We start from the raw sequence: 12,966 nt of genomic DNA, 5'->3' as shown, positions 1-12,966 counted from the left end.
AAAAAACATTTAGTTAACAGATGTGAAGAAACACCCTCGGCTTGCCACTACTTTTCGCTCCAGCATAAAATGACAGATAATGTGAACAACCAAAGCAACAGCTGGATCTAAGCATGTCTTTTTTTTTTCCTGGTAGGGCAGAAGAGATATCAGGCTGTGGTTATACAGTTTAACAGGGAATAAAAGTGCTCACTAGCTCTTCCTCTATTTGATAGTGAAAGAGACACATTGAATAAGATTTTGTGCAACATACCTCTGTCGACTGTGGAAAGAGCCAGTGTGGTGCACAACTATCAATCTTCACACACTCAACACCATTCTTGTGGCCTTTGCTAGATTTTTTGTTGCTCTTTGTGGTGGGATACTGAGAAACAGCATCCCTTAGGATGAAGAAATGGGGGCAGCAGGGGGTATATGCTATTGGTGAGGAAATGGGAAGAAGTTCACTGGCAAAGGAATGAGGGAGGGATAGTATGTGCGTGTATGCGGGAGTTAGTAACTGAATTCTATATATTTATTTGAAATAGTCAGCCAACATTTGATCCTCTCTTTCTAGAATGAATATAATTCACAGTGGGTAGCCATGTTAGTCTGTCTGCAGTAGTAGAAAAGGGCAAGAGTCCAGTAGCACCTGGGGCTTTTCTCAGGTTTGCAAAAAGATCTGTATTGTCTGTTCATGGCTCCAGTCTCCAGATTTAAGTAGCCACAATTTTTGCAATGTATGTTGACAGATATACTGATGATGCTTTGCTTTGTATAATCAAAATTATTGTTCACTGCAACAGAATAAGTGGAAAGTCTGAGCAAAAAACCACGCTTATCCTTAGTGCTAATTATTTGTCATTTTGTTTTTTATTCCCAGATACTTTGTTTAGTTGGTATAGAATAGGGAATATGCTCTCTAGCGTGTGAGAGTAAAAGGGTGCCTTCTAGTTAAACTAAGTAATGGAACAGACAAGTGAGGGTCAACATGCTTGTAAGGAGGCATTAAATTATTTAAGAGAATTAAAGTTGGAAGAAAATTGAGTTTAAGTAAGGGATCCTTCAGTTCCACAGAAACATCGAATTAGCTGAGTAACTTAGTCAATACTGTTACTAAATCCACCCCAGTGCTGGCAGAAAGCTGGAGTCAGGCAAAGGTGCACAGCAGATTGCTACCAGACATCTCCCACTGAGAAGCACAGATCTATCCTGCTCAGCTTTAAACGTGTGCAAGTTAGGGTTGCCAACCTCCAGGTACTAGCTGGAGATCTCCTGCTATTACAACTGATCTCCAGCCAATAGAGATCAGTTCACCTGGAGAAAATGGCCGCTTTGGCAATTGGACTCTATGGCATTGAAGTCCCTCCCCTCCCCAATCCCTGCCTTCCTCAGGCTCCGCCCCCCCCCCGCCAATGATTAACAGCCCACTTTCCTAGAAACCTATATACTGATCCCTTTGGTTTTCCTTGAATGAGTGGGGATCCTTTTACTACTGTGGTATAGTGTGAGATTGTTCAAAGTTTCCTTTTACCTGCAACAGGGAATGCAGCAAGCCTTGGCAAATGGCCAACTAGCTTCTTTGACCTGAATTGGTTTTTCTGATTCAGAAATAATGTCATACAACTTCCCTCCAAGTCTTTGTTCTTCTGAATTACAGCTCAGGCTGGTTCCTCCTTGCTAGTTATTTCCTTCTGTATCACCTTGTGTTTGAAGAGATCTAAAGATCAGGCCATTTAATGGCACACTGTGTTCACATACACAATATTGATTGCTAGTTTTAAGACCATTTTCTCGCACAGTCTCCTGTAGTGAATTGAGAGTGGAGTACAGCTGATAATACGTGCCCTTTCCTCAAGCTTAAGCACTAGAACACTACAGAGATAACAGTCTTAAGCAATGTTTCTATTAGTCTGTTTCCTGTGAGCTGTCACTGATCAGGAGCAAAAGGCTTTCCCGAGAAGAACACTTCCTACAAGCCTGGATTCGTTCGATCGCAGTGTTCCTTTTCAATGTGCTATGGATTGGAAAATGCATGCCCATTAAAAATGGGCAGGTGTGCACTTTTAGCATTTGATCTGTGCCTTAGTTACTATTCAGAAGTTTGGAAACTGCTGAAGACACTTCAATAGCACTGGATTTGAGCCCATGACAGCAGTAGATGGGGTGCAGTGAAGTCACATAATTAATTAGTATGGCTGTTTTCAAATTTAGACTCCAAAATCGCTCTTGTGCAAATCAAATCCCTGATTTGGGGAGTTTTGTGTTATTTTTCTGAGTCTTCCCTCCAATTTTTCCCGATACAGAGATCATAGTTCCATGTTATTTGTGAATTAATACATCCAAATTACCTGTATAGGAGATGTTTTAAGGGTGTATACTGTTTGTATAAATACCAGATAAATGGTATAAAAGCATAGAGCATGCATGTGAAATACAAGTAAAAAAGATACAATACAAAAGAGCACAAAATAGAGAATCAAAGGCACTGACAGAACAGAAGAATAAATACCTGCAAATATAACTGAAATTGGAAACATTTGTTCATCTCTAGGCATTCGTGGCAGGTGCTAGGCCTCCTGGCCAGTCAGCAGCCGCACACCTGCACAGCACAACCCAGCTGCCCCGTCTCCATCCAGTGCTAATGTACAATGCTCATCTTCCTCGCCCTTCACTCATTACCCAGATGTGGATGGCCACACATTACCCTTCGCGCCACTTCATTAGCCACTGCTGATAAAATTATGCAGGAGAGAATGCAGCAAACAGGATTCCATTCACTTTGCAAAAATGAGGGACTTGTACGTTAATAATCATAGAATTGGAAGGGGCCATACAGGCCATCTAGTCCAACCCCCTGCTCAATGCAGGATCAGCCTAGAGCATCCCTGACAAGTGCTTATCCAGCCTCTGCTTAAAGATTGCCAGTGAGAGGGAGCTCACCACCTCCCGAGGTAGCTGATTCCATCCTAAGCAGAGTTTCACTTAGAAAGGTGCAAGTCTTCCTGGGAAGACACTTATAAGACATGAATCTCTGACTGAGTAAGATCATGGCCAGTATTTATTCAGATTCAACAGTGTGTGTTTTTTTTTAATGATGTGTAAACACAAAGTTATTTACAAGGCTCGTCACTGTCAATGGAAGCTTACATGGGCAGGATAATATCTCTTTCAGACCTAAAGCAGGGAAAGCTGTTTTCCAGGTTTTGAGGTTATCAGGTCTTCACTTAGGTCTTTTATGTCTGGCTGTTTGCTGTCACCCCTCTGACAACTTCGGGTCTTTGTTAGGATTATTCATGTCATTTCCAACCGTCAGAGGTCGCCTCGCTCTCCCCCTGCATTTCCCCGCATTTTGTCTGCGTTTTGAGAGACCTGTTTTACCTTGAATTTGAAAACATGGGCAAAATGCAGGGAAATGCAGGGGGAAAGCGAAAAGGTACCAGCTGGATATTTGGAATTTTTTTTCTACAGTAAGAGTAGTTCAGCAGTGGAGCCAGCTGCCTAGGGAGGTGGTGAGCTCCCCCTTACTGGCAGACTTCAAGCAGTTCCTGGACGAACACTTGTCAGAGCTAATCCTACACTGAGCAGGAGGATGGACTAGATGGCCTATATGACCCCTTCCAACTCTATGTACACATGTATCCATATGTACACCATATGTATATTCCTTTGAAATGTGGTGTTGGAGGAGAGTGTTACAGATACCGTGGACTGCAAAAAAAAAAAAAAAAATCAGTGGGTTAGAGATCAAATCAAGCCTGAACTGACCCTAGAAGCTAAAATGACTAAACTGAGGCTACTGAACTTTAGTCACATTATGAGAAGACAAGAGTCACTGAAAAAGACAGTCATGCTAGAAAAAGTTGAAGGCAGCAGGAAAAGAGGAAGACCCAACAATAGGTGGATTGACTCTATAAAGGAAGCCACAGCCCTCAGTTTGCCAGACCTGAGCAAGGCTGTTAAAGATAGGACATTTTGGAGGACACTGATTCATAGGGTCGCCATGAGTTGGAAGCGACTTGACGGCACTTAACACAACAACACACACACAACTCTATGATATTACGATTCCATGAGACCCTAGTGAGTTGCTGCCACTCTGAGTAGGCAATGCTGACCTTGATAGACCCATGGTCTGATTCCGTGTGAGGCAGCTGCATGTATAGCCTATTTGTTCAGGCCACCTGGAGTCTGGGAAGAGAAAAAGCCACAGCCAGCCAGGTGCTCAGCGACCATGTGATTCAGTGCTGTGTCTCCTATAACTTGATATTGTATCTGACACAAAATCAAATGCTGTTTCTCCTTCAAAATTTCTTTTTTACATTGCACATTTGTTCGCAGAGCTTAGAGACACCAGCCGCAGCACAAAGTAAGCAAGCTGTTATCCTGGCATAAAATAGGATTTCTGTTTTTCCTCACACTAGCTGAGAACCAAACAAATTGTTGTCATACAGTATCCTTGCTTTGGCCTGACATCCATATGTACACCAGCATGGAGCACGCTGAATCCCAAAGTTACCCGTAAACTGCCAAGAATAATTGATTGGCCTAGGTTTAGCTTATTGCAAACCGATTCCTTCTGGGATAGGCAGGTATACACCTGTCATGGTTCTCCCAGCTGATATCAAGACAGGATAAGCAACTGAAGTCATATATAATGGAGGGTAACCTTGGCTTGAGGTAAGTGAAATCATATGTACTGTAGAATAAACATAATTAGGCAGTAATATAGCATTATGTTCCCCGGCAGCATAAAATCCCTGTATGTTTTCTTTTCTGGAGAAGAATTTCTTCATTGGTTATTCTACAACAAGTACTATCAAAAGTTGTTCATTGTATAACAGTAACTAACAGTTGCTTTTTTCCTTCTAGACAATATAACATCAGTGCAACTTTTTAAAAAAATCCTCTACCTTCAAGCCAACCATAATTCTCTGTGGCCATTTATGCAGGGTTGATTTTGATGCTCGCTCAAAGCGGAAGTCGAAAAATTCCACCCTCCCACTCACCTGCTCTTTCATTCCTTCATTTGCATAGCCATTAGCAATCGTTGTTTGCATACCTAACCCACGGCTGTGATTCTTCATGCTTCCTTGAGGGGATGCTTCAAGGCAGGGACGGAGCAAATAAAAAAGGTCGCATTAAAGGGGCTCTTAAGACATGTGAAGCAGGTATGCCCTGGCTTTGCAGTGACTTCTGGAATGACGGTTCAGGTTGAAGAACTCAAAAAAATATGCGGGGCACTTCATCCTGGAATGCACAGCTAATTACCAGGCATAAATGGCCTGTGAGACCATTTCATATCAATGATCCCTCCCACAACAGTGTCGCATTTGTCCCAGTACTGATTCCAACTTTTGGGAGGTCCTGGGCAGACAGTGCTCAGGGACTGCTTCTGCCCATCATAAAACAACCCTCACATTTTCCTGTCCACTCACCCACCTATTTATGCCCCCACCTGACTGCATCCTTCCCCTGCTCTCTAGGCCTCCCACCACCTGCATTCACAGTTGCCTCTACCACATTCATGCCCTTTCTCTGACAACACTAGCTGATGCATGCTAGCTCTTAGGGTTGCCAGCTCCAGTTTATGAAATACCTGGAGATTTGGGGGTGGAGCCTGAGGAGGGTGGGGTTTGGGGAGGGGATGGACTTCAGTGGGGTATAATGCCATAAAGTCCACCTTCCAAAGTGGCCATTTTGTCCAGGTGAACTGATCTCTGCCACCTGGAGATCAGTTGTAATAGTGGGAGATCTTCAGCCACCACCTGGATTCTGTGCATTAGTTATGCACCAATTAATCAGCATTATATAATGCATGTATATTATACACATAAATGAGCAGGTTGCATGAATAAATATCACATAAATAGTGTGTAAAGTGTGCAAACAAGCACAATACAAAAAAACCCTCTATTTAAAAACATATATACAAAGAAATTAGTAGGGAACATCCACTTGTTCTTAGCTGGAAATAAAGTTTTCACCAAAATCTCAAAAATGGAATTTAACAACAAATTTAGTAGTTTCTGTGCAGGAAAAAAACTTACTAGACATTTGGGAAAGGGTAAAAATTAATTTTGAGGCAGTGTAGTCGAGTGCTAGACCCAGATTTGAACCTTCCACTTTTCCACTGAAGCTTGCTGGGTGATCTTGGGCCAGTCCCACACTCTCAGCCTAGCTTACCTAGTGGGTTGTTATAGGGTTAAACGGAAGAGGGGAGAAGCATGTTTGAAGCTGCTTTCGGTCTCCATTGGGAAGAAAAGTGGGATAGAATATCAAAATTTAAAGTGTTTTAATAAGGTATGCAAAATTTCTCAGGGTGTTCCATACATCTCTATACAGAATACAGGAAAACCAGAAGTCAAAAGCACCATTCAGGGTCTAAAGGTTTATTGAGACTGTGATTCTGTGCCCCAACTACAATTTAGATTTTGCGAGAAAGACAGGCAAGTCCAGATTAGGGCTGTCGATTCGGTTTGTCCCAAACCAAAAAACAGCCAAATTTTCCCCGATTCGGCGGTTTCTAGTTCGGATGGAACCAAATTCAAAAAAGGCGGGAAAACAACGAGCCGAATTCAGCGAGTTCAGGATGATCGCCGAATAAATTCAGCAAATTTGGGGGCTCCGAATCAGCAGCATAACCATAAAGGCATTAAAAACACATTCACGCCTTTCCCGCGGCTCTGGGGGGGCATGTTTGGAGATAGAGGTCCCAATCTTTCAGCGTAGCTTGAGGTGACCCTTCTTGCAAGAACCCCCACGTTTGGTGACAATTTAGGCAGGGGGTTCCGAGTTATGGGGCCCGGAAGCGGTCCCCCCAAAAATCGCCCACAGGAATAAAGGCATTAAAAACACATTCGCACCTTTCCGTGGCTCCGGGGTTACATTTTTGGAGGTGGAGGCCCCAAACCTTCAGCGTATCTTGAGGTGACCCTTCTTGCAAGAACCCCCAAGTTTGGTAACGATTGGGGCAGGGGGTCCCGAATTATGGGGCCCGGAAGGGGTCCCCCCACCCATCTGCCCATTACAGCCTTTGAAAACACATTCGAGTTGGGCCGTACCATTACCCCGGCCTGAGGGTCTGGTCTGGTGGTTGCCTCGACAGTTGGGCCGTACCATTACCCCGGCCCGGGGGTCTGACTAAAAGGCAATTAATCTCGAGTTATAGGGTCCCCCCAATCCACCCATTGGAATGAATGGGAGCAAGCAATCCTTAATGTGCATCTAGAGAGCGGCAAATCCAAGGCAAAACCTCCCGTGCCAGAGAGTATGTGTGTGTGAGTCTGCTAGAATCGTATTGTATAGGATTACTCCTGAGTCCTGACTCCTAACTCCCAGTCCCTGCTCCTGATAGAAGAGAAGAAGACATCCACAGTAAGACCCATTTGGGGGCTTTTCTCTATAATCCTCTATAATTTTTTTCCTGTGTGTGTGTGTGGGGGGGGAGATTCTCTCTCTCTCTCTCTCTCTCTCTCTCTCTCTCTCTCTCTCTCTCTCTCTCTCTCTGTGTGTGTGTGTGTGTGTGTGGGTGTGCGTGTGTGTGTGTGTGAGGGGGAAAGTCAAAGGGGGTGGGTTTACCTGTTCTGCTGGGGGGTTGGGCTTTATTGCCTCTGTGTGGGACTGTGCTTTTGTTTTCACTGGTTGCCAACTTCATGTGGAGTTAACTGTGGGTCAGTGAGTCTCTCTCTGGCTGGTTCCTATTGTTTCCAATGGGCTGTGCAGCCGCTCCTGTTGTTTCGAATGGGCTAGCCTGTCATTCGTTTTAGTACATCCCCTGTAATGTATTTCAGTGGAGTCAATGCAAGTCAACCGACATTCCCCTCTCCCATTATCTTCAATGGGCTGGGCAGCCTCTCCCATTGCTTCCAATGGGCTGACTTGTCATTTGTTTTAGTACATCCCTTTTAATGGCTTTATTCCAATGGGCAGATGGGGGGACCCCTTCCGGGCCCCATAACTCGGGGGCCTCTGACCCAATCTTCACAAAACTTGGGGGTTCTTGCAAGAAGGGTCTCCTCAAGGTACACTGACATTTTGGGACCTCTACGTCCAAACATGCCCCCCCAGAGCCGCAGAAAGGCGCGAATGTGTTTTTAATGCCTTTATTCCTGTGGGCGATTTTGGGGGGAGGACCACTTCCAGGCCCCATATCTCGGGACCCCTACCCCAATCGTCACCAAACTTTGGAGTTCTGGCAAGAAGGGCCCCCTCAAGCTACGCTGAAAATTTGGGACCTCTACCTCCAAAAATGCCCCCCTGGAGCCGTGGAAAGGCGCGAATGTGTTTTTAATGGCTTTATTCGGCTGAATTTTTTCCAATTTTACTGATTTTTTTTTTCAACAGCCCTAGTCAGATTCCTTGACAATTGCATAGCCTTGCTAGGGTTGAGCACAACCATACTTCAGTTTGCATCTTTTATAAAATTGGAATCAATATGCACTGCAACACTAGAAAGGAAGAAATGTGCAATGTTCTCAAAATGAAATAAAACAAGTAGTTTGTGAAATGGCAGGGTATTTGTATTAAAAGAAGGATACTAGATACTAGAAAATGGATACTAGTCATGCTGCATACCTATTCTCTCCAGGATCAGAGGAGCATGCCTATTATCTTAGGTGCTGTGGAACACAGGCAGGATGGTGCTGTTGCAGTTGTCATGTTTGTGGGCTTCCTAGAGGCACCTGGTTGGCCACTGTGTGAACAGACTGCTGGACTTGATGGGCCTTGGTCTGATCCAGCAGGGCCTTTCTTATGTTCTTATGAAGGGGTGCCCTACCCTTGCTGAAGACAAGTGTTTTTAGACCAACAAATAAGCCCAAAGACAAGATGAGAAAGGTTCCTATCCATACATTCAAACAGGTGACCAGCATCATCAAATATGATCATTTCAGATTGGCTCTTGGTTTGTAGCAGTAAAGTAAAACAAAAGTCTTGTGGAACCTTGCCAACTAAGAAAATGCACTGCACCTTAACTCATGAGCATCTTCTGTTAGAATGCATGTTATTAATCTTTAAGGTGCCGCTGGTCTCCTGTTCTCTCATCTGATATCTCCCTGGTGTTTTCTGCTTGGACGTAGAAACCAGATTGAACAAAGATCACCACATATAGAGGCCTTAGAGGACGTGATTTTGTTTAAATTCTAAGAAGCACTCCTTTGCACATGTAGGATCCAATGCAGTAGCCGATAAGTATACAAATCTCCTTTAATGGGTCAAGATGGTTATCTATTTAGAAAAGAGAGACACACATATGTTAATCACAATTTCCTCTGGATTACCCCAGAAAACCCCCTGCTAAATGCCACTATCTGTCAAGCACCATCCTTTTGATGTTTTATGGTACCAGTTTCATAAAATATCCTTTATGAGATGGGAAGATAATGCTTTTGTTTATCTCAGTTGCAATCCCCATGCAATAAAAGTAAAAAAATACTTAACTTTTGACTCTGCCCCTCATTGCAGATTTATAGAGCTGCCAGATATATTTAAAGAGTAGCAAAGGAAATGGCTATAACATTTAGTGCTCTGCAATCTTTTAGTAGAACTAATTAAGTTCGTGAAGTGGAGAGAGTAATGTTTGTCAATAAATGATGATAAAAGTCCAAGCTTTGCTGTATCGTAATAATGGTTAATACAAAACAATTCCATTCTTTGCTATTGAAAGTTTATAGAAACTAGGTACCAATGAGAAGGCCACACAAGTTCTACTGTGGGTGGTTTCTGAACAAGTCCCTATTCCTAAGTCGATAAAGACTGATAGATTATTGAATATACAATGATCAAGATTGTTTGGCTGCGTACTATGATGGTAATAAGAATTCTTTTCTTAAGTACTCTCATCCTCGAGAGAGCAGGCATTATGAATGCCATTCATATTTAAACAAAAATAAAAGTACACCTTCTATCTCTTTTAGTATCATAGATAATTTATGTTTCCAAATGTGTTCATTAACACTACTATATTCTATACCTCAGGCATACAAATTACACGTATTTCAGGGGCAGCTTCCAAGAGAATTTTACCTCAGTGAACATTCTGACAACTTTTTGAATTCATGAATAGTGGGAGCATGGTTTTTTCCAATTATTTTGAGGTTAATAGGCATAATTTTATTTGTCTTCATTGCCCTTTCTATAATTAATTGCCAGATCCGTATGAGGAAGCCCAAATAGTTCACAAAAATAATATGGAATACACCCAGCTGTAAAAATATCCCTCTCTAAGGGCAATCATCATTCAAGGCTGACAAAAGTGATGATCATCTGGAAGTGATTCCTCTAGAGCTGTGTATATCTTGCAGCCCTGAGGGAACATACATAATCATCAATAGGGCTGCCAGCTCCCTCTTTGCCACTGGCAGGAGATTTTTGGGGCAGAGCCTGAGGAGGGCGGGGTTTGGGGAGGGAAGGGACTTCAATGCCACAGAGTCCAATTGCCAAAGCGGCCATTTTTTACAGGTGAACTGATCTCTATCGGCAGGAGATCAGTTGTAATAGCAGGAGATCTCCAACTAGTACCTGGAGGTTGGCAACCCTAATGATCAATGAGTACACTCCTAAGCAGAGGTGCACCCTTCTAAGCTCTTTTCCATGGTCCTCCATGGACTCAGAAGGGTGTAACTTTGCTTAGCATTGAACTGTTAATGTGCACAGCACATGGTTGCATGCTTCATATCCTGGATCAAGTCGAGTCTCTGACTGTGGAATCCTAAAGAGGGTTCCTCCAGTCTAATCCCATTCATTTCAATGGGCTTAGACTGGAGTAACTCTGCATAGGATTGCACAGTGAGAGAGCAATCTGAAGCAGGTCTATGCAGATTCATACTCAGAGCTATTCAATGGGGTTGGCTCCCAGGAAAGTGTTGTGAGGATCGCACTGTTATTTGCCTTGCAGAAAATCTTGATATTATTATTCTTGAATTCCTCCATGTGGATCATTAGTTGTACTATTAAAATTAAGGCTGACAAGTCTTTCATTTGGCTGAGCTATTCAACCCTGCATATTCAATAACAGCATTGTCAAGACGAGGGTGGGGCTGTGAGGAATATGGGTTACCTGAAACCTTGCCAAACTGGGAACTGATCCATGCCTCCTATGTTCCTCTGGATATGCATCCAACAAGCTTCTAAGTATATCAGTGAATGAAAATAGAGGTGAAAAGATGAATAACAGAAGGGTTAAAAACAACACTATCTCATCTAATGAAGCGTGGATTTCTAGGTCTCCTTTGGAAATCTTTTGTGGTGTTCCAAGATAATAATGTGGCAACTGGGCAGAGACTAGTATAGAAAAAACCACTCTGCTATGAAGTGTGAAAAATACCAAAAGCTTGCCAGACTATTTCAATGTTACTGAGTTTTGACTCCGATGGTTATTTGGGGGGGATGTATTCCTTCCTATTGCAGATTCCTATAATTAGCCTAAATGGAAAATGAAGGGAATTTTTTTTAAGTTCACTTCTCCCCTTTTTGTCAATTAACACCAGCACAAAAAATACCCTTACAAGTGATCTGTTGTGATGATAGTCTCTATAGTCTCTAAATAACCTTGTTTCAGTCTTCCTTGAAAAAAATAATCAGTAGCAGGTTATCCAAATCTACCAATAATAAATTCTCTTCTTGCCTAGAGCAGCATGTAAGAGGACCAGGTACCAGCCTGTCAGCCCCACCCCCACTCCACTGGTAGGTCAAAGCCTGGGACTAGTTTGCCCTCTTGCCTCCTTTCTACCATTGGCCTAGGATGAAGCCTCAGAAGCCTGAGATGGGGGGGAGGTCAGCTTCACCTCTGGCCCTTTCTATCTAGCTTCCCTTCTCCTCTCCCCGCCTTCTGCCCCACCTAGGGTTGCCAGCCCCAGGTGGGGAAATACCTGGAGATTTTTGGGGTGGAGCCTGAGGAGGGCGGGGTTTGGGAAGGGAGGGACTTCAATGCCATAGAGTCCAATTGCCAAAGCGGCCATTTTTTCCAGGTGAACTGATCTCTGTCGGCTGGCGATCAGTTGTAATAGCAAGAGATCTGGAGGTTGGCAACCCTAGTTTTGAGGGGTTTGTGAGGTTCCCTGCAGTATGAAGAAGACTTTCCTACCTTGTCCCCGGGCTTGTAATAGTATCAATAGGCGTTTGCAGATTATAGCTCTGGCCATGGTCAGATCCAAAACTGCATCTCTCACTGGCACTTAAGAAGTAATTGTACAGATTGTTTATTGCACTATTACTGAACAGCCAGGATGAGACACATAGCCTGCTACTTGGAGTGTGTGTCATTTATTTGTTTGTTTAGAAGTTGCTTTTTAAAATATTCCACTTTCTATTAAAATGGATACATTTTAAAGACTCAGAAGACAGAGGGAAATACCTACGGTACAAAAATAAAATCAAGCAATGGCAGCAATTAAACTAAGACAGCAATACATTAGCAATTAAAACAAATAAGGAAAGCGACCAAAGCCAACAAAGAGTAGTAAAACGATTCTGCCGTATTCGGGAGGCAACCTTACCAAAGGCCCTCTTGAGAAAAAACACTTTTATTACATCTTCAGAAGTAAAAACCAAAGATGTCAGATGGTTCTTCTACATGCTTGTTGCCTGAATAAACAGAATTCCTGTTAAAATAACTATCACTATGAGTACTTGCAAAGTAATGCACAATGAGTACTTGCAAAGGAATGATTATAGCATTCGTATATGTACTTTGCGCCATAGTTCAATCTGTAAACTAATATCTTTGACAGTGACCACATACAGAGTTAGGGTTGCCAGGTCCCTCTTCGCAACTGATGGGAGGTTTTTGGGGCGGAGCCTGAGGAGGGAGGGGTTTGGGGAGGGGAGGGACTTCAATGCTACAGAGTCCAATTGCCAAAGCGGCCATTTTCTACAGGTGAACTGATCTCTATCGGCAGGAGATCAGTTGTAATAGCAGGAGATTTCAACTAGTACCTGGAGGTTGGCAACCCTAATGATCAATGAGTACACTCCTAAGCAGAGGTG

This window comes from Euleptes europaea, chromosome 5 (genome assembly GCF_029931775.1).
Source record: "Euleptes europaea isolate rEulEur1 chromosome 5, rEulEur1.hap1, whole genome shotgun sequence".
Lineage (NCBI taxonomy): Eukaryota > Metazoa > Chordata > Lepidosauria > Squamata > Sphaerodactylidae > Euleptes > Euleptes europaea.
Note: the sequence above shows the minus strand (reverse complement) of the source record.